Raw genomic sequence first — 27,837 nt, forward strand, 5'->3', positions numbered from 1 at the left:
CAGTGGTGATTACCGGGGTTCAAACGCTTTAAGGCATTTAAGCACATATGGGAAATAAAAAAAAAAAAAAACAACAACATTATTTTGCAAGCCTGTTACCACCAAATCAATGATTAAAAAAAAAAAAAAAAAAAAAAATTTTTGGCAAATCCAGGTAAGTTACCCTAGAAATATTATGTTTTTTAACATTTATGACTGTTATAGCACCAGCTGTGGTCTGATCACCTTAAAACTGTGCATGCTTGTTTAGAATCACCTGTCGCATGTGCTCAGCAGGTTTTGCTAAAGTTTCGAGTTCTCCTTTAGGCTTTATAGGATTTTGGGTCAATTTGGACAGACACCTTTTCCAAACGACTCTGTTATAGCTTTTTAAAGGGAAATTTCAACATTTTTTTTTTTTTTTGATAATTATTGGCCTAGAGAGTCCAGAATGTTGTACTGCAGTGTTTTTGTCTAGATTGAGCGAAAAACCTAGGACTAGGTCGCAAATGTACGTTTTTTACATCTTTTTACATTTTCGAACAAACGATTTGACTTACAGCAGTGGTTCTAGAGGCAAAGTTCTAGAGTGTATGATCTTATGATATGAATATTGTGCGTATGTGCGAAAAACTGTGCGCCGTACAATCATTTACGCCCTTGAAAAATCTGATATCTCCCCCCAGTGGCCAATTTCTTTCAAATTTTGGGGTCATGAGTCAAACAGGCCCACTGAGTTTCATTCCCATTGGTCTCAGTTAATCTTGTCTAACAGGTGCTTAAAATTCGATGGCCAATGATGGCCATGTTTTTTGAGATACATAAATGTCCAACACTTGTTTGAACAAAGTGCACCAATTCTCATCCATTTAGGACAAATGGTTGCTCAGTTACAGCCATTTTTCTGTTTTTTTCCCTCTTATAGCACCACCAAATAGCCAAGCTCCACAATTTTTTTCCTGTGGCCTCAGATTGAGCTCTTACATGAGTGTTCTGAGTTTGGCGAAGATATCCCATTCTGTTCAAGAGTTATAGGCATTTTACTAAAAGTGGCCCTGCCCCTTTCAAACCTTTTGGTGTCCATTTGCAGTGAGTCAAAAGTTCAACATGTTTTTTGATAATTATTGATATTCACTCTCCAGCGTGTCCGATCGGGCGTAAAACCTAGGACTAGTTCAAAAAGTAGGTTTTTCAAAAAATGCCCCAAAATTTTGCCAGGCTCACGATCGAATCTGAGCTGTGCATTTTGTCCAGCATGAGCCAAGGATTCCAACAACATAAGATATTTGAGCCTGCAACTGACGGTTTAGGAGTTATTATCGATTTCGTACTTTTGATTGCTGTAGCACCCCCGTCAGGCCGTTTGGGGCAAGGCTTGGTCACATTGTAGGCAGTATGAGTACTACCATCCCTCCAAATTTCAAGTCTCTACGACTTACGGTTTGGTCTGCACGATCAGTTTTACACATAAATCTATGACCATTTTAACAACTACAGTAGGGTTTGAGCACTATGCGCTTGAACCCCTAATGACTTTATTCAACAATTTCTTCTCTTCCAAGTCAGTCTTCATTGCACATTCACATGGTACTTTCACGAAATTCTGTCCACCATGACTGGAAATTGCTGTTTTAAGAAAGCTACAAATAAAACCTACCTGTGTCTACTCTCATCTAGCTCACTGTATCTCGCTGGAGGGATAGTTGAACAGTGTGAGGCCTAAGTGCTGCTTTAGGTCTTATAGACGTCCTGTGGTTTAAGAGAGAACGCTGGACAATAAATCCAACTGACATGTATGGAAGCATGAAGAGAAAAATGATGAAGTGATGTGGGGATATCAACATTTTTCTACACACCACAGGCCTTTGAGAGGCAATAAACTGGGCGACGGCCAGTGAAAAAACTTTGTGAGAAGGGTTGACCTCATATACTCATAAACGTGCCAAGGAATAGTTCACCCAAAAGTGAAAGTGTATGACTTTTACTTTTAAAGTGAGACAAATTACGTCTCTTTAACAATTACAATAAATAAGGACTGAAAAAATATATGAACAGGATGAAATATAAGATATGATTTATTGATAATCTTTCCTTGTCTAGGGCAGTTAAAAACTGAACCATTGAGTAAGTGAATTGAATTTCAGAACCAATTCAGTCTGATGTTTAAAAGAATCATTTTGACTGAAAAGTGACGAGGATATTCATCAAAAATGTACTTTCTAGGAAGTTATTTTTGGGAGAACTATCCCTTTAAGACAGGAGAAAATATATGAGCCCCATGGTTGTTTTTACTACACAAGGACCCTAATGCTGTAATGACAGCATTTAAGCAAATTGGAAACATAGCTAAAAATAAGCGGATAAGATTCATAGCAGTTTTCCAGCAACCCTTCATCTCCAGAAGGCCTGTTTGTTCCCTCAGAGCCTCCGTGTGTAATGTTTAACAAGCTCTGGCTGGGACACTGTGGTCTTTTTCCATCACTGGGTCTAACTACAGTAAAATAAAGAGAGATTTGTGGTGTACGGACTGAAAGTTTACCTTGGGCTGACGTGAATGGCTCCTTCTGAGGAGGTCTAGATGTTTTGCATGGTGTCAGTGCAGTGGGCCCACCCATCACTAATGCAGTCACAACCGGTTGTACTAGCACCTTTGCCATTAGCTTATGCACTTAACACAGGCAATTATGCATGACTTTAAACAGCGTTTTTGTGCTTGAACACCTGACAGTGAAAAACACTGTGGACGTGCTTAAGCATATGACATATGGACATACAATGAAGTCCATTAAGACTTCCTGTGGCTGTCACTTTATGAAGCATATGTGGAAAAATATGGCCTGGTCTGCTTCAGTAATACACCAACTAGTGCCTTCTTTCTGAATGATACTTCTATGTCCCAAATGATAGTATGTTCAAAATAGAAAGTCAAAGGTTGACAGCGTTGCATACTATTCCTGAGGGATTTTCAAACTATGTTTGCGTAAGGGCTTTTTGAGCTAATATTGCCTAATATCAGCCACAAGCCCACATGGGTAAGGATTCTGTGATGGTTCCCATTTGACTTTTTGACTTTGCATGAAACTGGCAAAGAAAGCTAGAAGGAAGCTGACAAAGTAGTTTGTTAATGTTTAAAAAGAAAATGTTGGTTATTAAATTTAGCTCAATGCTATAGGGCTTTTATGCAACACAAACAGTAAAAAACTGGCAGCTGTGACAGTCTGAAATTTACTGTAAAAAACATGGTATCAACATTTTAGGTTTTAAGGATTTAACTAAAATTTACATTTTTAAAATTTACACCGCCCCTCTCTTCTCTCTGTGGAGTGAGGAGCTGTGCTCTAAGTTGTTTACTTCAGATGCGAAACTTGCTAACTATCACGTTATTTGGAAATGTGATTGCAGAGATTCACAAAAAATGCTTATACTCACTTCTGCTGTAGGTGAAGCTGAATCACGAATGATTTGCGTGAACACAGACACATTTATGTAGATCAGGAGGTGCATTCCCTTCACAAACAAATGTAATCCACTGTATCTTCAATGGCTCAGATGTTGGGAGTAACGACCACTATGTTTATTATTACACCCAGCAACACAACATCTCAATTGGAGATATTCTTGTCTAACTTACATCCCTGCTCCAGCATCGAAACAATGGAGGTTGGACTGTTACAGCTGATTTAGGGCGGATCTGAGGTAAGATGCTCATGTCAATCAACTATCGTGGGAGCGGCCTCTCAGAGGCATCTGAGAATGGCTTGATTTGAAAAAGGGGATATTGTTTTTACAGATTAATTAAAAACAACTGCATGGATTTTTATTTTTATAGGGTAGATCTGTACATACACTGTCAACACACATTAATGTTCAAACAACATGTAAAAGTGAACTTTGCATCCGATCACCCCTTTATCAACATTAGATGTAACACATACTCCTAATGAACGTAACTAGTAGAAAACTAAGAAGAAACAGTTATTTCAATGAAAGAATATCAAATATGAAATGTAATGCAGCGATTTCTGGGAAATTTCATTGTCAGTTATACATTTTCACTTAAAAAAAAAACTGTATTTTACTGTAAAATTACATGAAATGTCCAATACAGTTTTTCACCCTATACAGTAGGGGAACTCACAGTTCACCAATTAATAGGTTTTTACTGTAGCATTTTTAGAGTCTTTTACCTAAATCACAATAATTTTTACAGTAGTAAATCCTAATAGTTTAACATTCTTCACCAAAAAACAACAACAACAAAAAAGCAACCTTTAAAATGGGAGTTTTCAGGCGTGATCTGGGGACCCCAATGGATTTTTTTTATGATTTAACCTATACACTGCCCTCCAAAAGTTTGGAAACACCCCAGAAAAGTGGGTTTTTGGACAATACTGGCATGAATCCTTTTTCATTTGTGATAATTTTGCACTGATAAGGGACAACACAAACTACGAAAACATATTTTATTACATAAACAGTTTATACACAGAAAAAAAATTTAATTTTCAATTAATCAAAGTATCCATTAGCAGCTATTACAGCTCTGCATAATCTGGGCCTAAATTCATTGTATTCTAAACTTAATTGGGAATCAATTGTTGAAGCTATGAAGGTGCACTAACCCAAAAATCTTTTTAAAAATGATAAGATTTATGCTGATGTCCAAAATCATACTTTGTCAGGGGTGTTTCTAAACTTTTGGAGGGCAGTGTATGTCAATTAAATGTTTAACTTAATAATTTATTAAGTTATTGAATGTACTGAACTGATTGAATAATAGATTTAATAAATCTGATATTGCTGTTTCGTTCTTCCGGTTAGAAATCAAATTAAAATGTATTTTATTTTGATCGATCATTTAACAGTAAGAGATATAATCTGAATAATATCTATTTTTTATTATGAATTATACATGTGAAAGTACTTTAACAGATGATGGAAAAAAGATGGACAGTGAGTTTAAAATATTTACCTTTAACTAGTTTTGACTTCTTGCAATATAAGAAGTAGTAGTAATAATAATAATAATAATAATAAAATTACTTAAATTGCTTGATTTTCAAAACATGCAGTATGCATAAAACATGCTATAAACAGGGATTTATACATACATACATAAAAAAAAAAAAGATACCTCCATAGTTTCAAAAACTTTGAAAACCACTTAACACTTTTAGTAGACATACAAAGACATTCAAAAAAGTATGATTTTCTAATGCTCACCAAGGCTGCATTTATTTGATTTAAAATACAGTTAAAAACAGTAATATTGTGAAATATTATTATAATTTAATATATCTCTTTTCTATTGTAATATATTTAAAAATGTAATTTATTCCTGTGATGCAAAGCTGAATTTTCAGCATCATTACTCCAGACTTCAGAGTCACGTGATCCTTTAGAAATCATTCTAATATGCTGATTTGCTGCTCAACAAACATTTCTTATAATCATCAGTGCTGAAAACAGTTGTGGTACTTAATATTTTAGTGAAAACTGCAATACGGCAAGACTCTTTGACGAATACAAAGTCCAAAATAACAACATTTATTTGAAATAAAAGCAGATTTTTGTAACAATGTCTTTGCTGAATTAAAGTATTAATTTCTGAACACTTTCTGAGCCCAAGAGTTTGGACAGCAGTGTGTGCACAGAAGTATGTTTTAGTTTTACTATCCCAGAAGAAAGAGGTTGTTCAATCATAACTCTACACTCCCTTGGCTATGTAAGCATAGAGGTCATGTGTGCACATATTTAATGTGCATTCTTTAAAAAAAAATACACTGATCCGTCTACACGCAGACATAGAACATCCTGAGAGGTGAATACATGAAGCAGAACAGATGTCAGCGATCACCAAGAAGCTGACAAAAGATGACATACATTTTTAAACATATTAAAAGAAATTCAACAGGGACTAGACAGTTTTACCGAAATGTAATTCTAACATATAAACAGAACAGAGATATCACCGCATACAACGTTGCTGGCCAAGAAGTGGCTGCAGATAACACGCTTCTCAGTGGTCATAACATGGCTTGCAGCGATTTCCTCTTTACTGACCAAAGCTGGAACAAACAACATCCCGAGTCCTCAGCCAACTTCTCCACTTAATTACAAGGCTCAGCAGTTAGGCCATGAAAATCTCTCTGCCTCTTTTTTTCCCCCCTTTCCACCATCTTTATTTTTCCCTCTTCCGCCATAACACTAAACTCAGTGAGTGGATCTTTCAGAGGAGGGTTCACATCTCATGGTCCATGGAGTAAAACTCAGTCAGTAAACACAGTAATTTAAAGCCACTCTCCTGGTTCAGTGCAATCATCAGGATTGCTGAGGAGGCTTCGGCCTGAACAACTCCATCTGTGGAGGAGGACAACAACTACTCTTTGCATCCACATAAAGACATGCAGCACGCCTTTGTAAAGGCCTCGTGCAATTTAATTAATTCTGGTAGGAACACACTGGTTTGATTACTGATTAATGACATCACTCTGGAACTGTGTGCTAAATAGCTACTATTGATTATTGTATAGCCACTGAAGTAGCTACTATACTGAAGTAGTACTTAGGTACTAAAGCTGTACAGTTTAAGGATGCACGATATAAAAAAGGGGGTTGCAACTAACAATTGTTTTGATAATAAAAAAATAAATATTCAAAAAATTAACTTAAAAAATAATTATATTAACCTAATTATTATTATTATTATTATTATTATTATTAGATTATATAAAAATAACTGAGTTCAAAATTATTTGGTTATTATATATTAATTATTATTATAAATTATTATAGTAAAAATATTCATTTTAATTTGTGCAATGTGCAATTTAAAGGCAATGAAAACAAATAGTGAAATCTTTTTATATGAAAAAAAGGGTTAAAATTTAAACTGTCTGCTTACTTTTTGAAAGTAGAAATTACAATGACTAATTTAGTGTAGATGTGATTAATCAATAATCAAAATAATTAGTTAATTAGTTAATTAATCGTTTTAAATACTGAATTTAGGCATCACAATATTATATTGTACATATGAAAAATGGAAATTCATTTAGAGATTTACCAAAGATTATATTTTACATAAATTATTATTATTATTAAGATTTAATTTGTTAGATAACTGCAAAAATATATTTTAAATAATAGTAAAATTAGGGTAAATCAGCATTCACAAATAAATATTCAATAAAATGCACTGAATATTTATTAAAAAAAAACATTTAAATGCATTCAAAATAAATCTCTAAATTACAAAAGTAAAAATTAAATAAAAATTGAATATAATGAGCCAACAATTGATATGGTAACTAGGGGTTGACTGATATGTGTTTGTCAGGGGCAAAGCCAATACCGATTATTACAGACCAAGTAGACCGATAAACAACATTTCGAGCCAATATACTAAGTATGTCTGGTGTAAAAATGAAAATATATGTCAAAAATAAGAATAACAAGGGCTCTGACAAAAACTCTCTTTAAATGATTTTAAATAATTTTATCGTTTTTTAAAATCACCGATACCGATAACCATAGAAATGCTGATAATCGGTCAGCCCCTAATGGAAACAGTATACAATAATACTAATTTAAATCATGCTTATCATTATTTAAGTAGTAAACGACCCCTAAAAACAAACTTTGTGTAACAAGGATTAGGCATTGACAAGATAAGTGACAAGCAGTGTGTACATGGCCTTGCACTACTGTTATGCTTAGTAGGACATGAAACACAGAAGCTGAATTAGATTAGAAGATTTTTATGAGGTTTATTTAGCAGAGATAATCGCACTACCGTTTCACGAGCAGACATTCAAGAAAATGTGACTGCGCCAAAATCAAATGACAGAGTCTATAGCCATGATGACAGACCGCAGAAATCCACTCTAATTCTATCAGCAGAACACTGCTGTCACAATCCCATGATAACAACACACAGCAGATTCATGGAGACCATGGGAAATGCTTACAAAACCACTTTATGCCTCTTGCCCTGAAGGCACAGGCCTGGCATAGGATCCGCATCATTTCTTCATTTATGAGTATGTTTAGTTTAATTTCTTGTCAGGAAATGCATTAACTTTTTCACCCGTCTTTGTGGGATACAGCTAATTCGGCAATAAAATAGAAACAGTAACACTCTCAAGACAGGGAATGCATCTTCAGCCACAGCTGACACAAGCCAAACAATAGCAACATGATTGCAAGATCTTCTTTCATGTTCTTATATCTTCTTTTTGAGGGTCATGAACAAATAAATGAAACAAATGATTTGTTTTACATCCAGCTGAACTGTTACTTTGAGACTCAGAAGGCAGAGATTAGTCTAAGAATCTTTCCATGAAAACAGAATCAAATCAGATATATGCTGGAGGCTTTGTGAAAGTATTTTACCCCATGATTTGACTTTGAGCACAGCTTTAGAGATAAGACAAGTGCTGGAACATCCTCTCAGCAAAAATGCCTTTGAACCAACTCCAAATCCAAGAACACATTCCCTTCATTCAGCACTAAATTCAGCTGTATACTTATTCACAGTCATTACAAAAGCAAATCCATGGCCATCATCAAGCCCAGCGTGCAGTTATTTTTCTAGACTCATAAGTGAAGTGGGTAATTTAATGATAAATATTTTCTTTTATACATTCAATGTGCAGAGACTAAGAAAAGTGACAATGTTAACAGTGGAACAGATGTGCTACGCAGCTGAATTGCTGCTGCTGAACGATGGTGAGTGATTTGCAGATCCTGAGCACCACTGACAAACATCTAATCTTGCAAAATATGCAGTAAGTGCACTAATGCTGTTCCCTGTAATCGCGAATCTTGAAAGTGAAAGTAAAACGCAAGTGTGCATTCAAAAGCGGTTTCAATGCCCCACATTAATAACGGCTCCACGGTGCCCGCAATTTATATACGGTATGATTACCTGATGATATAATTGTGAGAGAAAGCATTCAAATATATTTTTCTTTTCATCTCGTATTTAGGGGTTTCGTAGTACATGTCATTGTACCGGATTCACACACATATCCATAATGGGAAGTGTAAAATATTTTTGATTTATTAGGAAGTTAATAGTTAATAGGAAACACAGATTTCTTGAGTCGTGATTCATGAATTGAATCAAAATACAAGTCAAAAAAAAAAAAAAAAAAATGAAATGATTTTTAATTGAATTGTGACCCCAACAATCTATTTGAATCGAATCGTGAGATACTGAAAGACTCCCACCCCTATAAGACATCCATACTGCTTCACAAATAGCATATATAATAGCCCATAACATATCTATACAGGTGGAGCTGGGGAGGCGGAGGGTTTCAGAGGAACTCTAAAAGCGCGCTGTGAAATGCTGTAGTGAATACTAACCAGCCATTATATATTTATACAACATTAAACAATCAAATATCATCAGTTTGCGTTAACGACCCACCAGCCTGCGTCATCTAGACTTTGGCATCCAGAAGTTGGCATTTCTTCATAATACATTCTTTGTATTCAAGTTTAATTCATATGGTGTAAAAAAAACTAATTATTTTACAAAGTTTTAACTTCAAGGGATAGTTCACCCAAAAATGAAAATTAACCCATTATTTACTCACCCTCCAGGCATCTTAGGTGTATATGACTTCCTACTTTCAGATGAATCCAATCGGACTAATATTAAAAATTATTCTGGCACTTCCAAGCTTTAGAATGGCTCTGGGAGATGAATAAAGGCCTCCTGTAGCAAATCGATGCATTTTTGAAAGAAAAATCCATATTTAAAATGTAATAATCACTTTAATCTAGTTTATGCCAATTGATTGTACACAGAAGCCTTTCCAGGGAGGATGACGAAGGACGTTGGCATTGCACATGTGCCAGTAAGTCTCGCAAAAAAACAGCGTTTGTTTACAGAAGCAAAGGAAGTTTCCTTCCTTTAGCAAAAGAAAACCAGTCTCCTCTTGGTTTATATCGAAATCCTTCATATCCTTCAAATCATTTTTCTTTACAAATCCTTGTTTTGAAGTTCTAATTCGTCACCAGCGCTTTGTTTACCTCTCTTCACGGCGTGTTCACGCCCGCGCAAAGCCGACGTCCTATGTTATCCGCCCGGAAAGGCTGTGTGTGACCAGTTGGCACAAGCTAGATTAAAGTGATTATTATGTATTAAAAATGGATATTTTTCTTACAAAAATGCATTGATTTGCTACAGGAGAACTTTATTCACCCCCCGGAGTTGGGTACGGCACTTTTTTATTATGGATGGATGCACTTTATTGGACTTGTTTTGGACTGGTGAAGAGAAACTTGTCTATGCCGTTCTAAAGCTTGGAAGTGCCAAGATAATTTTTAATATAACTCCGACTGGATTCTTCTGAAAAAAGAAAGTCATGTACACCTAAGACGGTGAGTAAATAATGGACTAATTTTCATTTTTGGGTGAACTATCCTTTTAAAGGGATGTTCCACCCAAAAATAATAATTCCCATCATTGTTTATTTACCCCATATGCCATGCTAGATGTTTATACATTTATTTCTTCAAATGAAAACAAATATGTTTAGAAAAATAACCTCTGTGAGCCCATTTAATGGAAGTGTATAGGTCCCTCAAATCTCCATACAAATCTCTCCACTCTTTGGAGGCAAATTTGTGTAAAATAAATAAATAAATAAATACTGTTTCAACTTTTTTTTTTGTGTGTGAAACTCACATGAGAAGTGTCTGTCACTTCCTGCTTGAGTTTCACAATGCTCTTGAGGTTGTATGGTTCACCATTGTGTTAATTTCGCATGGTTTGTAGCTGAGCTTCCCTCAAGGATCTCTCGAAGTTGATGGTTTAAAAAAAAACCAAAAAAAAAAAACCACACAAAACTGAAGAACTCAAGAAAGAAATTATATGAAAGCAAAGGGCACTGCCACTTCTCATTCAAGTTTCACAAAACCAAAAAAAGAAAGCAAAAATAATACCTTTATTCAATAATTTCTTGCATGTCATTTTTGTTTTCTTTGCGAACAAAAAGTATTCTTGTAGCTTTGTAAAATTATGGTTGAACCACTGATGTCACATGGACTATTTTAACGATGTCCTAACTACCTTTCTGGGCCTTGAACGTGGTACTTGCATTGCTGTCTACGCAGGGTCAGAAAGCTCTTGGATTTCATCAAAAATAACTTAATTTGTGTTCCGAAGATAAACAAAGGTCTTACGGGTTTGTAACGACATTAAGGTGTGTAATTAATGACAGAATTTTCATTTTTGGGTAAACTATCCCTTTAATGACACATTTAAATTTTTTTTTTTTTTTAAAAGAGAAAACATTTATTACAAATATTATGAATCATCACTTCATCAAATATCATTAATTTGTCTCTCCACATTAAACTTGGATAGAAATGTAAACATAGTGAAACACTGGTGTCGTTTTAATGACTAGGTAACTGTGTCTGTTACTACTGGCGAGCTCCAGCAGTCTTCGCATACCTTAAATGCTCTGTCCTCAGCTATGTGAAACTCAGATGAAGTGGCAGTTATAAATTGATCGGTTGATCAAACAGAATTATTCCCCGATCCAATGGGATTAAGGGATTAAGGAGCAGGCGTAACCGGAGGGGAGGGGCGTGTTGAGTCAGCCTGGCTTCCCACCATCTCTCTCTCTTCCCCCCACTCTCTTCATTATCCTGATCATCTGAGATTTGGCAAAAGAAGGGGGTGATTCTGCATTGAGAGGTGTAATCCTCCTTTCTTTTTGAGGGTGTGATTGAAGTGAGAGGCAGATGCTTGGATCGACACTTGAAAGGGGCTTGTTACCCGTGCAATGGTTTGGCCTCATTGATTTTAGCCATGGCATAGATCTTTTACAGCTTCCTGCCAAATAAGGTTAGCTCAGCCAGCTTGTATTACTGTACAGCGGTGCCTGCAAGTGGAACTGAGTGCAAACTAACCACATTTAAAGCCATTATAAGCATGGAAGACTGTGTTAAATAGCACAGCTATTTCCTTACGAGTAAATCACTCATGCTTGTGAAATAATGACAATTTGCACTTTTGCATGCATCTTCAAAGCTTGGGTTTATGCATTGGAAGATGAAGTGTGTGCCATTAGGTTTTCCAAACCCAATTGTTTGGACAAACAGATCATCCAACACTGAACTCTATTGGTGGAGTCAGAAGTTGATATTTGACCCCTCTAATGCACAGCAATTTTGAAAGCATCACAGTGTGAGGATCAATGACATTACACTTTTTTTGCTCAGGTCTATTAATTTATTTAAAACTACATTTAAAAGTGCTACATTTACATATTATCATGTGTCAAGACACTTCGTTGACAATATCAATTTCTTCTTCTTTTTTTTTTTTATACATCTTTACTTTGATTAACCATTAGTCTGTTACTTTTGAAAAACAAAGGTTTTCAAATTCTGTCAATTTTATAGCAAAACTTGTGGCATGTGAGCTTGCTTTATTCACCTAAGTTCATATCTATTCCTCTTTACTAGTTGTAGCAAAAAAAAAAAGCATAAATGAACACGAAGGTTTGTTGAAAAAAAAAAAAAAAAAAACAGTACAACTTACTGAAATATACGCATCATGTCTAATGTAGTTGCTCAATTTTCAGCTGTGTAAAGATATAATAAATCAGCGTGTAAAGAATGTCACAACACACATTTACCTTAGGAAAGCCATGCAATGTCCATGCACTATATTACATATGTTATATATAAGTTAAATATAATGAATATGTTATATATAACCTATATGTTTAAATAAATGTGTAATTAAAAGTTATTACAGCCACTATTTAAATGTAATTTAAATATTATTTATGTAATTTAAAAATGTTCTATTTAAAATAGTAGAAACATAATTATATAATTAAAATGTTGATATAAAAACTGCCTTGTTTTTATATGCAACACAGATATTATTAGATTTAATTAACTTTATTTTAATTTTAAATTAAATGTTTTTTTTATTTTAATTTCAGTGCATCATCTAATGATGAACATTTTAGTTTGCTTTAAAACTCATTTTGATATTTTTGCTATACCTAAAGAAAAAAAAAATTACATAATTTGACATATCAAGGTTAGTTTATGTTGTAAAATGTCATATGGTGCAACTCTGGGGAAACTATAATGAATTCATTCTTATAAAAAAAAGGTACAAAAAGCTTTCACTGTGGCGTTACCCTTTCAAAACGCACTAATATATTCCATTTAGGCACTTTGTGTACTTTAGGTACAAATCTGTATCTTTAAGGTACTAAAATGCACCTTTTAGGTGTAAATAAGGTACAGAGGTGTAGCTTTTGAAAGGGTACCGTGCCACTGACAGCTTTTGTACCTTTTTTTGCAAAGTGCATTGTGGTGCTTTTAACCTTGCTGTATATTAGAGACATGTGACATGCTCAGCCAACTTCATGAATTTGGAGCGGGAATTTGCGGGAAAATGCTATCGCAATAGAAAACAATAGCAGGAGGCCTATCCAAAAAATATTCCGTCAATTTTTGAAAACTCTAAATTGTTGATATACTATATTGTCCTGCTTAATGCATGTCACTTCAACTTTGATGCTTAAAAATCCTTACTTTCAGTAAGACATGCAATTACAATGATGGGGTGAAGCTAGCTGCACAGATGGACTAGCTGTTACCATCTGCACTGGTGTCTGTGAGCAATTAACTAACTAGCAGAGGTACACAGATAATGAACTATACCACTGATCCATGACACCAGTGAAATCTTAATCGTAACAACTTTTTGACATGCATTTCAACTTACAGACATACATGTATAAAACTCAACTCTAATCACAGTATAAGATATAGATAAAAATGTACCCAATAATAGATCACAATGCAATGCAACCTCTGCTCTTTCTTTAGGCTGCTGCCCAGCAAAAGGTCATTGTCTATCTCTGGTGCAATTGCTGTGCTTCAGTAGTTGCAGCTAATATCCTCTCACCCAAACAAATATGTGAGTCACTGTGCGGATGTCCACAGATAAAGCCAATATATTGTCAAAAGAACCCCAGGTCAAACCCCCTCCAGTGGCTTGTAACATTTCAGCTAATGGATTAGGCAAAATGAGAGCAGATGCAGCTGTCATGTCAGGCTGCCTGTCTGTGGCACAGTCCCGGCTTACTGTACTTACCAGGAGCCATATTTCATATGGCTGGCATAGCTCTGCAGGGGACAAAGGCAAGTGGCGTATGTCAAATCACATCCTTTATAGTTCACCCAAAAATGAGAATCCAGATATTATTTTACTCATGCTTATAGTGTTAAACCCCATATACAGAGTTGGGTATCATATGAAAATGATTGATTCTGATTCAAAAAATTCAAACAAATTAGTGACAGCACAAATAAATACAACTAAAGGTTCAGGTACAGAAATTGAAATCAAATGTAATAAAATGTAACAGTTTTCTTTTTAAAATAAAATATAGATCAATCCTAATAAAGTTACAAAAATAATCATATCGGTGAGTGGATTTCTTTTTCTTTTGTTCTTTGATTAACATGAACGGCACAGTCAGCAGCAGGAATATGAGACTGCTGTCACTTTAAGACTAAATGCACAGATCTAGAGCCTGTTTTACTAAACGGAAAATTAGCGCGAGAGCGCAATTCCAAAACAGTGCCGATGGGAGGGGAATTTTCTGTGGGTGATTTACAATGCGCAAATTAAAGAACACAGATGCAACATCTCATTCACATATCAACCAACGCAATATACCAAGCGCAGCGCAAAGTAGCATAGTAGCAAATAAAGAATAAAGAAACATAGAAGCCATAGTATGTTGAAAAGAACCGGAGGCCAAAAAATGAAGGTTTGCTAGAAGTTTTGATTGGTATTGTGTGACTCCTTGTTGAGGGTTCCAAGTCGTCTTTTATTTCCTGAAGCAAATTAAAAATAACATGGCTTGGCAAATGATATGTTCGGATAATGTGTTCTTCTGGCATTCCAAATAAATTAATACATGTGGAAAAATCCTCTCCCTTCTATCACACGCACTCTGTTCTCTTCAGTGCCTCCTCCTAGCAATAATAATTGCAGCCATTTCAAGTGCAAATTAGTTTAAGACATGCTTTTTTGGGTGTTAAATAATGGTGCAAATGGCAGTAATTTGACATACGCAAACATTAGTAAAACATATTGCTTGATTAATTTGAATACTCTCCTCCCATAAATTTTGTGTTTGAAAGGGAAACTCCTGCAAATGCATATTCGATAAGGTCAGGCGCAACAATAACTGTGTCCATGCCTTTTCAGTGCCAATTCATCACTGCACGTCTTTAGTAAAACCTGACAGTACAATTTTAACGCCAAAAGACGGTTTGTGCTGGCCCCTAATTTAGTGTTATAAATGCACTTTGTTTTTCAAATGTGTACATTGACATGACAAAACCGACTGTGTTTACAAGGATATTTTGATTATTTTGTGTATTTGTCCATTCAAGTGCAAGACGACATGAAAGAGAACAATTCTGTAGTTGCACACAATGAGAGGCGTTTTTTGTGCATTTTGTGGATGAGTACGAATTGTTTCCTTTCACATCATCTTGTGCTTGAATGGTTTAAAAAAAAAAAAAAAAAAAAAAAAAAAAATCACATTAAAATTTGCATGCATTAATCAATAAGCAGAATCAAAATGTCTTATCGGATACATGAATATCGAATCTTGAAAATTTGGAACCAGTTCTCGATACCCAACCCAACCAATATAGTATACTTTTTTCTGAGAAAAAACAAGGAGTGTTTTTGAAAAATCTTCATACAACTCTTTTTCTTATGACAGTTCAGCTTTAAAATTTACATAAAATTCACCTATATAATTTATGTGCTATGTTCCAAGATATTTGATAGAAAAAGTAAAATTCATCATTCAGTAATATTAACAAAAAATGTAAATGATTCTGTAAGTTGAACCTACAACCATAAATAGCTCATTTGATTCTTTTGAACTGATCTGGCTTACAAATTAGGCTAAATGATTCATTTATGAATCAGTCTGATTTGTTTATGAAAGTTTACACAGTTCAACCCTTCAAAAGATTCTGCAAAACAATGTTCTTTTTTGTTCGATGTAAAAAAAAAAAAAAGAAAAAAAAAAGAAGTTTGGAACAGCATGAGGGTGAGTAAATAATAAGATGAACTATTCTTTTACGGAGTCAAACTTCACAGGAAAAGTGAAATAAAACAAAAGATGAAATGCAGCTTATATTACAGGCGAAGAAGCTGGACAATTTAAGAGAGTGGATACAAGTGAAAAATATAAACAGAATGAAAAGTTTAGTCTGGTGTTAGATCGAAGAAATCATTTTTTATAAGCTACGCTCTCCAGATTGACCAAAACCTCACGTAAAAACTCCATACATGGCCTCCACTAGAAAGCAGAAGTTACGTCCTGGGACATATGCACTACTGAATATTTTTAGCTCAACAACTTGCCACACTTGCATAATATATCATGGCAAGGAACCTCTGTGTGTGTGTGTCGGTGGGAGACAAACTGACAAGTATGTGTGAGTGGGAGACAGTGAAAGTGTTTTCACACATTCAACACTTACTCAAATAAACTGAGAATACGCAATCCCCCACCCCAAAGAGATCATAGTAGCCACAACTGTCCTCGCCTGTTAGCACAGGCAACACCTCCACACGCTTCTTAATCTCTGTCCCTGCAAGGGCCTCTGTGTAGCCCCAGTCTAGATTAAAAATACAGGAAAAGCTCACTCTGGCAAAGTAAACACACAACCGTGCGCTAATAAAAAGGGTTATTTATGGTCAGGGCACAGCTAGGATGGATGTTGGCACACTAGCCTAGCATTTGAGGTTTAGCTTCTCAGCAGGGCACTGAGAACAGCTGTGTATGAAGTCAAAAAATATATATTAAAAAGATGTTCTCCCTTAAAGAAAGAGGTGAAAAGTTATAATTATAGTAAATATTACAACTAGGGTGGTTTTATTGGCTTAAAATAGCAGTGAAAATTGGAGAAAGCTGGTGTATCTAAGCTAACCTGAGGGTTGTTAGTGTAAAAGCGTACCCAACAGGAAGAATGGAGAAGTATGCATGGCCTTCACACATGTGACCAGAACTAATGAGAAGTCCCGGGTGGGCTTTCTTTTAATACACACAAACACACACACAGCACTGGCATGGTTTCACAAAGGCAACAACATTATTTCAGTCTTCATTATACAATTCTAACTGTGGGAAATATGTGAAATGTACTGAATTAACAAATTTAAAGCACATTTTCCAGTGCAAATCGTCACAATGCTAGGGTATTCTGGGTGATTTTTTAGCAAGTTGCTATGTGGTTGCTGAAGTGTTCTGGGTGGTTAATAGGGTAGAGGTGAATGATTTGGATTAAAAAATAATAATCTAATGCAATTTTTCCAGAATTTCCAGGTTTGCTGTGTATGTTTGTATGGCTGAACAATTAGCAGAAAAAAATGCTATTTTAACAGATCACCGTAAAATAAATAAATAAAAAATAATAATATTGTAAAAATTTGTTTTACTGTACAACTGTAAAATTACAATACAAACATATTGTAATTTCTTCATTTTCAAGTGTTTCAAACCATTCAGCTTTCAGTGTGATAAATTGTATTGTAATTTTCCCTCCAAAAAAATTTGGAAGTCTGGTAAGATGGATGGCGCATGTGCTCTCCCAAATGCACAATATTAGGGGTCAACTGTCTGATTATTTTAAAGGCATCTTTATCTTTAAAGGCAATTTTTTCAATATTTTGATTTTTTTGCACCCTCAGATTCCTGATTTTTAAATAGTTGTATCTCCAAATATTGTCCTATCCTAACAAACTATACATCAATTAAAAGCTTATTTATCCAGCTTTCATATGATGCATAAATCTCAATTTTGAAAAAATGACCCTTATGACTGGTTTTGTGATCCAGGTCACATTTGTGGTTATCGTCATTGATAGCAGTCATTTTTAAAACCGATTTGCAGATAAAATACATTAAAAGCATTTAAAGAATGTTTTTGTCAGAGCCCTTGTTATTCTTAATTTTGACATTAATTTTCATTTTTACACCAGACATATATATCAGTTCAAAATATTGTTTTTATTAGTCAAACAATATTTTTTTTTGACATTCGATGCCGATATCTTAGAAAGCAGAGTGGTCAATGGCCAATGTAAAGCTGATATATATATTTTTATTTTAATTATCAATTATAATTATAATCTTTATTTATTTTAATTAATGTTTGAAATGAATTACATTAAAAATAAATGTGTCAAATAAACATACTTTGGATGACAACTTCCTTATTCTGTAATCCTATTACAGTATTTTTAACAAATAAAGTAATATTTTAAAATATATTTATAAAAAGAAAGTAAACACTGTAACCAACAGGGCACTTTGGGAATCTGGAAAGTTAGTGTGCTTTGGGAATCATATTTTTTCAACTAAAGCCACACTCATAACACTTTACATACAGCACGGGGTAAAAATGACATAAATATGACAGTGGGAAAATGGATAAAGCGCAGCATAATTTGAAACCACGAGTTTAAAGTTTGTCGATCGCGCGTCTCCAGTGAAGCTGATCTCTCCTCCTGTCCGCATTCAATTTGCACAGACCAACTGTCACGCAGAGCACATGCAATCATGCAGGATACAAATGCACACTTCACAATATCTCACAACTAGCTTAGACTAAGTCTGCAAGGTCTGTGGAATTAAACGTTTATTAGACATTTCGTCACCTTAGAATTGTAAGGTTCTATCTGACATTTTTGTCAAAATTCAGTTATTCACATATTCTTATTCTGTGACAACTTATTTACATTATGTACATTACATTTTGTAAGCGGTGTACATTTTGGGCCTCTTTTTAGAAAACAAAAATGTACAGAATTCTATGTAATTCAAAAACTTTGAAGCTCAATACCTCAAAAGCGCTCAGAATGCAAATAGAACCTTATAATTCTAAGGCAATGATTTGTTTAAATGATATATGCAGATTTGATGTACATTGACGAGAAAGTATTATAATGTTTGCCTTTCTATAAAAGCAATCATTATCATACTTTTTTGTATACCTTTTAATTCATTTGTTCAAAGGTTCTATCTGATTATTAGACAGACTTCTATCCTTATTAGGCAGAGATTATCCGTATTAGGGAGAATGTGAGTGCTGCATGCGCAGGAACTGCTGTTTTGCCGTCAAAATTAAAGTTTCGAACATATTGGCCAAACAGAAAAACTTAATCGGGCCGATGCTGATATTTGAAAAATGCCAAATATCAACCTTGGTGATATATCGGTCAAGCAGTATCGGTCGACCGCCCTGAAAAAAACATAGCGGTCAACCCCTACACAATATAAATGTCCCAAACTGACAACTACAGGTGGGAATCTTTCAGTACCTCGCGATTCGATTTAATCGATTCTTGGGGTCACGATTAAAAATTCACAATTTTTCATCACATTTTTTGTGCACACTGGACATCAAACGCACCAGTATTTTAACACAAAAACACACAAGTCTATAGTATCGAAAATTCAACAATTCATATAAAGATCAAAAATGAATATAATATTTTTCCAAACACTTGCCCTCGCTAAAAAAAATGGGGCAGGATGTATTTGTTTTTCCTCCTCCATTGCCGTTGCGGTTTTGATCCAACAACATCATGCTATTGTTACTATTATACTAACTAGAAAATCGATTTTTGAAATTTGTGAATTGATGCGAATTGCTAGAAGACTGAATCGCAATTCATATGTGAAACGATTTTTTCCTCCACCCCTATTGAGAACACATACAGAGATGAGCTCATATGAAGCAGCATTTATTGTGAAAAGAGACGCTGAAAACACAGGAACACGAACTGCTTGTGTGTAAATGAACACAGTGCATCACTATAAAACACGCAGCACATATATTAAATTAAATCACATCCTGTATGGTTCAAGAGCTGCTCTGTTCTCGTATACAGTGGGTCGTGCTGACCTGAACTACAACAATAAAATAACAAGCCAATTTCAAAACTCTTTTAAAGCTTTCATCTGTTTGCCAGACTTATTAGTGAGCATCCGATCTTCTAACCCATCCTCAAATTACTCGTGGTATGACCCACAGCTCTGAGGAAACTGACCTTGCCATGGCAGCACTGGCATGACATTAGAATCCAGAAAGATTTATCATGTTCTTTCATTTTGTTCCTCAAGGCTCTTTCCACATTCCCACAAATCCCTGTAAACACTAAATATTATTTATCTACTTTCCATTTTCCAGTTCTGGGGTGTATAACCTTCTATGTGTGGGCTTGGAAATCATAACTCAGATTAAGAAAAACAGAAGACAGAAACAGGACCAAAAATGTAAAAAATGTAAGGAAATAAAACAGAATATAGGGGAAAGAGAAAGTCTGTTTATTTCAGGTTTTAAGCTATCATTTATCCAATGAAATTGCCTTAAAGGGATAGTTTACCCAAAAATGAAAAGGACTATGATTTACTCATACTCAAGCCATCCTAGGTGCATATGACTTTCTTCTTTCAGACGAATACAATCAGAGTTATATTAAAAAATGTCCTGGCTTATCCAAGCTGTATAATGGCAGTGAATGGGTGTTAAGATTCAACAGTCCAATAGACATTAGAGATCAAGTTTTAAAAATGCTGATTTAAAAATGCTTCTGAAGGCCTTCATTTACCCCCTGGAGCCGTGTGGAGCACTTTTTATGATGGTTATGACGTTGGCTATGACTCACTTTATTGGAGTTGTATTGGACTACTAGACATCAACAGCCATTCTTTGTCATTATAAAACTTGGAAGATATAACTCAGATTGTATCCATCTGAAAAAGGAAAGGGTGAGTAAATCATGGGATAATTTTCATTTTTGTCTGAACTATTCCTTTAACAAAAAAATTTAAATATTTAAGACCTCATGTTCACTCTTAAAGGAGAAGTCCACTTCCAGAACAACAATTCACATATAATGTACTCACCCCCTTGTCATCCAAGATGTTCATGTCTTTCTGTCTTCAGTCGTAAAGAAATTATGTTTTTTGAGGAAAGCATTTCAGTATTTTTCTCCATTTAACTGACTTCAATGGTGCCCCGATTTTGAACTTGCAAAATGACCGATCGTTTCACTAGATAAGACCCTTCTTCCTCGGCTGGGATTGTTTAAAGCCATTTAAAGCTGCATTTAAACTACATTTTGCAAGTTAAAAATCGGGGCACCATTTAAGTCCATTATATGGAAAAAAATCCTGAAATGCTTTCTTCAAAAACCATAATTTCTTTACAACTGAAGACAGAAAGACATGAACATCTTGGATGACAAGGGGGTGAGTAAATTATTTGTGAATTGTTGTTCTGGAAGTGGAATTCTCCTTCAAGATTCAACAGTACAATAGATATTAGCGATTGTGAATTATCAGGTTTTAAAAATGCTGATTTGCTTCTGAAGGCCTCCATTAACCCCCTGGAGCCATGTGGAGCACTTTTTATGATGGTTATGACGTTGGTTATGACTCACTTTATTGGACTTCTATTGGACTACTAGACATCAACAGCCATTCGTTGCCATTATAAAACTTGGAAGATATAACTCAGATTGTATTCGTCTGAAAAAGGAAAGGCTGAATAAATAATGGGGTAATTTTCATTTTTGGCTGCACTATTCCTTTAACAAAAACATTTAAATATTTAAGACCTCATGTTCACTCTTAAAGGAGAAGTCCACTTCCAGAACAACAATTTACAAATAATTTACTCCCCCCCTTGTCATCCAAGATGTTCATGTCTTTCTGTCTTCATTCGTAAAGAAATTATGTTTTTTTGAGGAAAGCATTTCAGTATTTTTCTCCATGTAATTGACTTCAGTGGTGCCCCGATTTTGAACTTGCAAAATGATGGATCGTTTCGCTAAATAAGACCCTTCTTACGTGGATGGGATCGTTTAGAGCCCTTTGAAGCTGCATTTAAACGACATTTTGCATTTTCAAAATCGGGGAACCATTGAAGTCCATTATATGGGAAAAAAAATCCTCAAAAAACAACTTCCTTAAGACAGAAAGACACGAACATTTAGAATGACAAGGGGGTGAGTACATTATTTGTAAATTGTTGTTCTGGAAGTGGACTTCTCCTTTAATGCCTTTTACATGCCCTTAAAAGAATTAATTCATTTCTATGGCTTGTCCTGGCTTGGAAACCACACTTTTTAATTCCCTAATATGTCAAGGTGTCATGATGCCTTTTATTTGTATAGAAACGCAAGCCTGTTCGTGTAAAGAAAAGGCTGATGTCACCTAGTATGAACTGCTCAACTTCCACAAACATTTGATGCAACCATTAACATGTACAAACTGAGTTATAATAAATCCTTATTTAAAATATCCCTGCATAATCTAAACTCATTTCAAGGGTGAAAGTATTGATTTCACAATACTGTACAAAAAAATATGAGGCTGCTTTGTGTTTCTTGGATATAGCATGAAATGGTGCAGATGTAAAAGATCATTAAAATGTCAAGTTCAGTGCCTTATGGTTAAAAGTCATCTGAAGCTCCCTTGCCACAAAGCAACAGATGCTGAGAGGCAGATTCATGACCTCCTAAAATACACGCTCATTAAAAACTTGCACTTCACACCTTCCTCTCTTAGCGCCATTTAACCAAGCTTTAGCAACAGACAAAAAACTAGGATGCACTATGTAATCTTTCAGTTTTCGCTTTCAGTTTTGACACATGTAAGTGCTGATCAAACTTCTCAAACAAAACTAACATAATCAATATCACATAAGAGTTTAAAAATATATACCAAGAACACAGAGATCGGTATTTTAGGCTATGCATTTAAATGTGAGGGCCAGCCCTTCAGGATCTATGTCTGCTACCACCTGTTAACCCTGGCCAACACCCTCCAGACCCGTGGTTTCACGCTACAACCGTCCCATTCTGCTCCACACCACACTCCCATGGAACATGAGGTGAGGGGTTAATCTGATATTGTGCTGAATGAAACTACAAAGCGGCGAGCAGATGGCCATCTCTGAGCAAGGTTTCTGCTAATACAAGAAAGCCAGAGAAGGAAACAAGAGAAGCATTTCTGACTTAAACCGCAACATTTTTGGCTTGGCGATCATGACTTTGCGCAGATAATGAAGAAGATAAAACAGTGCAAAGTGCAAACGCACACGTGAGGTAAACCGAACCTTGACGTGTTCCTCTATGGGTAGATATGGAGAGACATTACTGAATAATATGCTGGATTTCATCATTTTGAACTAAAAAAAATCTTTACTTTGTGAGCCCAACCGCGGATAAAGACAGAAAGCCTTTACAGAGTATGAAAAGTGCAACGGACAGCCAGATGAAAGTCCATCACAGGCTTTCCCACAACGTATCCCTCTGTGAGATCCGGCAACAAAATAACATTCACTGGATGTGAGAGTGTGGGAGTATTTGAACTTCCTCATCACATTTTTTTTTCCTAATGGGGGGGGTGATGGCATTAACCACACATTAAATATGTACATGCACAGTTATAATCATGCTACAATGAGTTTTCTGAAGCTACAAGTTAAGAGCCAAGATGTTTTACCAAAAGCTATTTTATCATCTGTATCATTTTAGTGGTTATCAGTACATTTTAAGTTAAAAAGCAGGTTTTGGTACTTCAAATAGGTTGGTAAATTAACACTTATTATTAACACATAAATTATAAAGTAAAACCTGAAACATTGCCACCTTATATATTACAGTGAATTTCTGGCAAGTACAGCTGCCAGGGCATCTTTAACCAAAAATTGTAAAAACATTTTACTTCACAGTGTAGATTTGTTAGTTTGACTGCACAAATACCAGACTGATTTCAACCAGACCTAACGTCATCTAGTTCAAATTAAGCGGCTGTGTCAAACGAATAGATGCAACATGTGCGAATGGAATTAGAATAAATCTTGATCTCTGGTGACTCTTATTTAAAATTCCCCTGCATAATCTAAACTCATTCCAGTATGAAAATATTATGATCTCACAACACTTCACAATAAATATGAGGCTGCTTTGTGTTTCTTGGCTGAAGCATGAAACGGTGCAGATGTACCAGATCACTAAAACGTCAAGTTCAATGCATTATGGTTAAAAGACATCTAAAGATCTCCTGCCACGACGACATAAACACACAGCCGAAGAATGCACCACGAGGCAACAGATGCTGACCTCCTAATCTACATGCTCATTAAAAACCCTTGTACCTCACACCTTCCTCCCTGAACACCATTTAACCAAGCTACAGCGGGTGTAGTTAAGCTACAGTTTTCATCCTGCTGGATATATGAAGCTGAGCTAGAATTGCATTATTTAGGTTTGTTAATCCGACAAAATGAAAACGGGTGCAAGTTCAGTCAGAATAAAGCATTCACATCACATTTTACAAACAATTATTATTGCTTTAATCCAACTGAAATAGGACAATTAAAGTACACGTGAACACACGTTTTGACAACTAATTCAGTTAAGCACACAGAGTTTATGTATCAGAGTATTACTGTTACTTTTTGCTTACTGACATCTACTGGTCCGGATGTATGAAGATTTACTAATAGCTGCTGATTTATATTTAAATACAATGTTTTTCTTTTGTTGCTTAATTTGATGATTCGCAAAGTACTAGCTCTATATAAAGTAAACATATTATAGAGTGTTTTCACAGTGTGTCAACAATCAGCCATACTGGCGGCAATGAATGTAAACAATGCTACTGAACTGAACGAAACTTGCATATTTTGCTAATTATTGCTGCTGAAAATGATCAATTATTGTCATGTTTTGGGGTGTACTAATCGGTCAGACCAGTAAAAATATTTTGAGTATTACAGACAGCTAAAATTATAACAAATCAAAGAGAAGAGTGCAAAAAAACTGTCTGAGGAACAAAAGGCGTTTGTGGCTGACCAGACTCAATCAGATCCTAACAACATTTGTGTTTGTTCTACTCATTTACAGTCAGGCAGGGTGAAATATTAGGCCAATATCTTAATTAAAACCGCTCGTACGTATCTTTATCATCTATTAAATTTAGTTTGTCAAAATACTGTCCCCTTTCTTGCTTACTAAGTCCTTCTCTATATGATTTAGTAGCTTTCACACATTTTTTCTGTGGTTTAGAAAGCATAAATCAGCAGAACAATGTATTCAGCAGTACATCCGAGTAACTGTACAAATCGTGGCGTAAGTGCAAACCCTCTATTAGTAATAGTAGTACTCATAATGCATGGCTGGTCCAGGTGAAGTCAACATGGCGGCACCTATTGAATAAAGGGGTGTCCCGCTTCATGTAAAATACATCATCTTTACCTAAAAAAACCCCTGATATGTCTAGTCTTCATATTGTATCAGTGAAAATCATTAAATCTAATAAGCACCATTATTTTGGTGTGTGTACAGCATTTTAATTTAGCAAAAAAGTGCACTTTAAGTGCAGCTGATCATGACAGCAAGTTTATCATGGTGAGGCATCTACTAGCCAGTTTCATGTTTAACCTGAAACACTGAATCCCAAATATACTGTAATCCGATATATACCAATGTAAACATTTGAAAATATAATAATTCAAATATGACTGTCCAAACAATCACTGTATGAGCTAAATAAAGCAACTATAAATGACACATCCACTAAAACTAATGACACATCTGATAATAATAGCTAATTCTGACAGAGCTGTTGTTGTTATTATTATATTTATATACATCTATATATACAAACATGTGAGCATTTAAGTGAAGCCCGCAATTATACTGCAAAATACACAATAACGTTTGGATTTAACCGGTGTTGCCAACTTTTGTGCCCATTGGGTTCATTTCATCAGCAGCCAGCTACCACAGAAGTTAAAGTGCACTACTGCTAACTCCGGCGTTCACATAAATGACAGGTTAAACCTAGCACGCAACAACAGAAAGTAAAAAACCCATAGCTGTTTTTAAATAAAGAGTGTTGTTATTTTCTTACCTGCGTTTAAAGCGTTGAAATTGTCTTTGGGAGAAAACCGCGACGCTTCGCCTCCCACAGACTCGCAGTGATTTGAATCCCGATTAATCCGCACGAGAGAGGAGACTTTCAGTCTATAAACTTCACCGGGAGCGCTACTGCCCGCCCGTGTACACACGTGTGTTCGTCCCTCGCTGTCTGTCTCCCCTCAAAGAATGATTTCCTAAAAACTAATGAGTGAAATGTGCGTCTGTGTATTTTTAGACGCGCAAACTCCGGGAAGCCCGTCTCTTGTCTATCATTCGCGGCTGTGTGTGTATTTGGTGAGGAATAACGGGAGGTGAGCGTCAGTTCACAGTGGAGTTATTGTCCGCTAGTGCGACCCGGCGGCCGCTGATGGAAAAGGGCTGGGCTTCAGACATCGCCTAGTCCGCACACAAGAGACAAAAACAGCCATGTTTATTCATCTGAACGTTTTCAAATAATTCGTATCTGCGGTTTGTTTGTTTGGTAAAAAAAAACAACAAAAAAACGTTTGTTTGTGGATAGCATAAAATCTAAACAAAAACGTTTATGTTTGTTTTAAAAAGGAAAATGTAGGGTATTTATTTGTTGATAAAAGACAATGATTTTGTAACTTTTGTTTGTTAAAACAGTCTGTTTGTTTGCTTGTTTGTTTGTCTTCATTCAATGAATCTTTGTTCTGTGAACAAACAAACAAAAAACCTAAAACACAGATGACCATGATTTTCTTTTGAAAGATATTACAATAAATAAATAAATAACGACATGCATGTAATAAAACAGAAATAAATGCATGTAAGAAATATGATAAATCATAATAGGACTGAATAAATATGGAATTTTAATACAGAATAAATTAATTCAGGACTGTATTAAATATCTATCTATCTATCTGTCTATGTATCGTTCTGTTGTTGTTGTTTCATCTATCTATCTATCTATCTATCTATCTATCTATCTATCTATCTATCTATCTATCTATCTATCTATCTGTCTGTCTATCTAGCTATGTATTGTTCTGTTGTTATGTTGTTTTATCTATCTATCTATCTATCTATCTATCTATCTATCTATCTGACTGTCTATCTATGTATCGTTTTGTTGTTTCATCTATCTATCTATCTATCTATCTATCTATCTATCGTTCTGTTGTTGTTGTTTCATCTATCTATCTATCTGTCTATCTAGCTATGTATTGTTCTGTTGTTATGTTGTTTTATCTATCTATCTATCTGTCTATCTATCTATCTATCTATCTATCTATTTATCTATCTATCTATCTATCTACCTATCTATCTATCTGACTGTCTATCTATGTATCGTTCTGTTGTTGTTTCATCTATCTATCTATCTATCTATCTATCTATCTATCTATCTATCTATCTATCTACCTATCTACCTATCTATCTATCTATCTGACTGTCTATCTATGTATCATTCTGTTGTTGTTTCATCTATCTATCTATCTATCTATCTGACTGTCTATCTATGTATCATTCTGTTGTTGTTTCATCTATCTATCTATCTATCTATCTATCTATCTATCTATCTATCTATCTATCTATCTATCTATCTATCTATCTGACTGTCTATCTATCTATCTATCTGTTCTATCTATCTATCTATCTATCTATCTATCTATCTATCTATCTATCTATCTATCTATCTATCTACCTATCTATCTATCTATCTGACTGTCTATCTATGTATCATTCTGTTGTTGTTTCATCTATCTATCTATCTATCTATCTATCTATCTATCTATCTATCTATCTATCTATCTATCTATCTACCTATCTATCCATCTATCTATCTGACTGTCTATCTATGT

The 27,837-nt window shown here is 35.0% G+C and overlaps 1 protein-coding gene across 1 annotated transcript in view; it reads right to left on the minus strand.

Annotated features, from left to right (window-relative positions):
- plxnb1a (plexin b1a) overlaps nucleotides 1-26,365 on the minus strand; it is a 105,175-nt gene extending 78,810 nt beyond the window's left edge. The window contains 1 exon segment of the mRNA XM_051096405.1: nucleotides 26,004-26,365. The gene's annotated coding sequence lies outside the window, so the exon portion shown is untranslated.
- Nucleotides 26,366-27,837: the final 1,472 nt, after the last annotated feature.

The sequence above is a fragment of the Labeo rohita genome, chromosome 23, assembly GCF_022985175.1.
Source record: "Labeo rohita strain BAU-BD-2019 chromosome 23, IGBB_LRoh.1.0, whole genome shotgun sequence".
Taxonomy (NCBI): domain Eukaryota; kingdom Metazoa; phylum Chordata; class Actinopteri; order Cypriniformes; family Cyprinidae; genus Labeo; species Labeo rohita.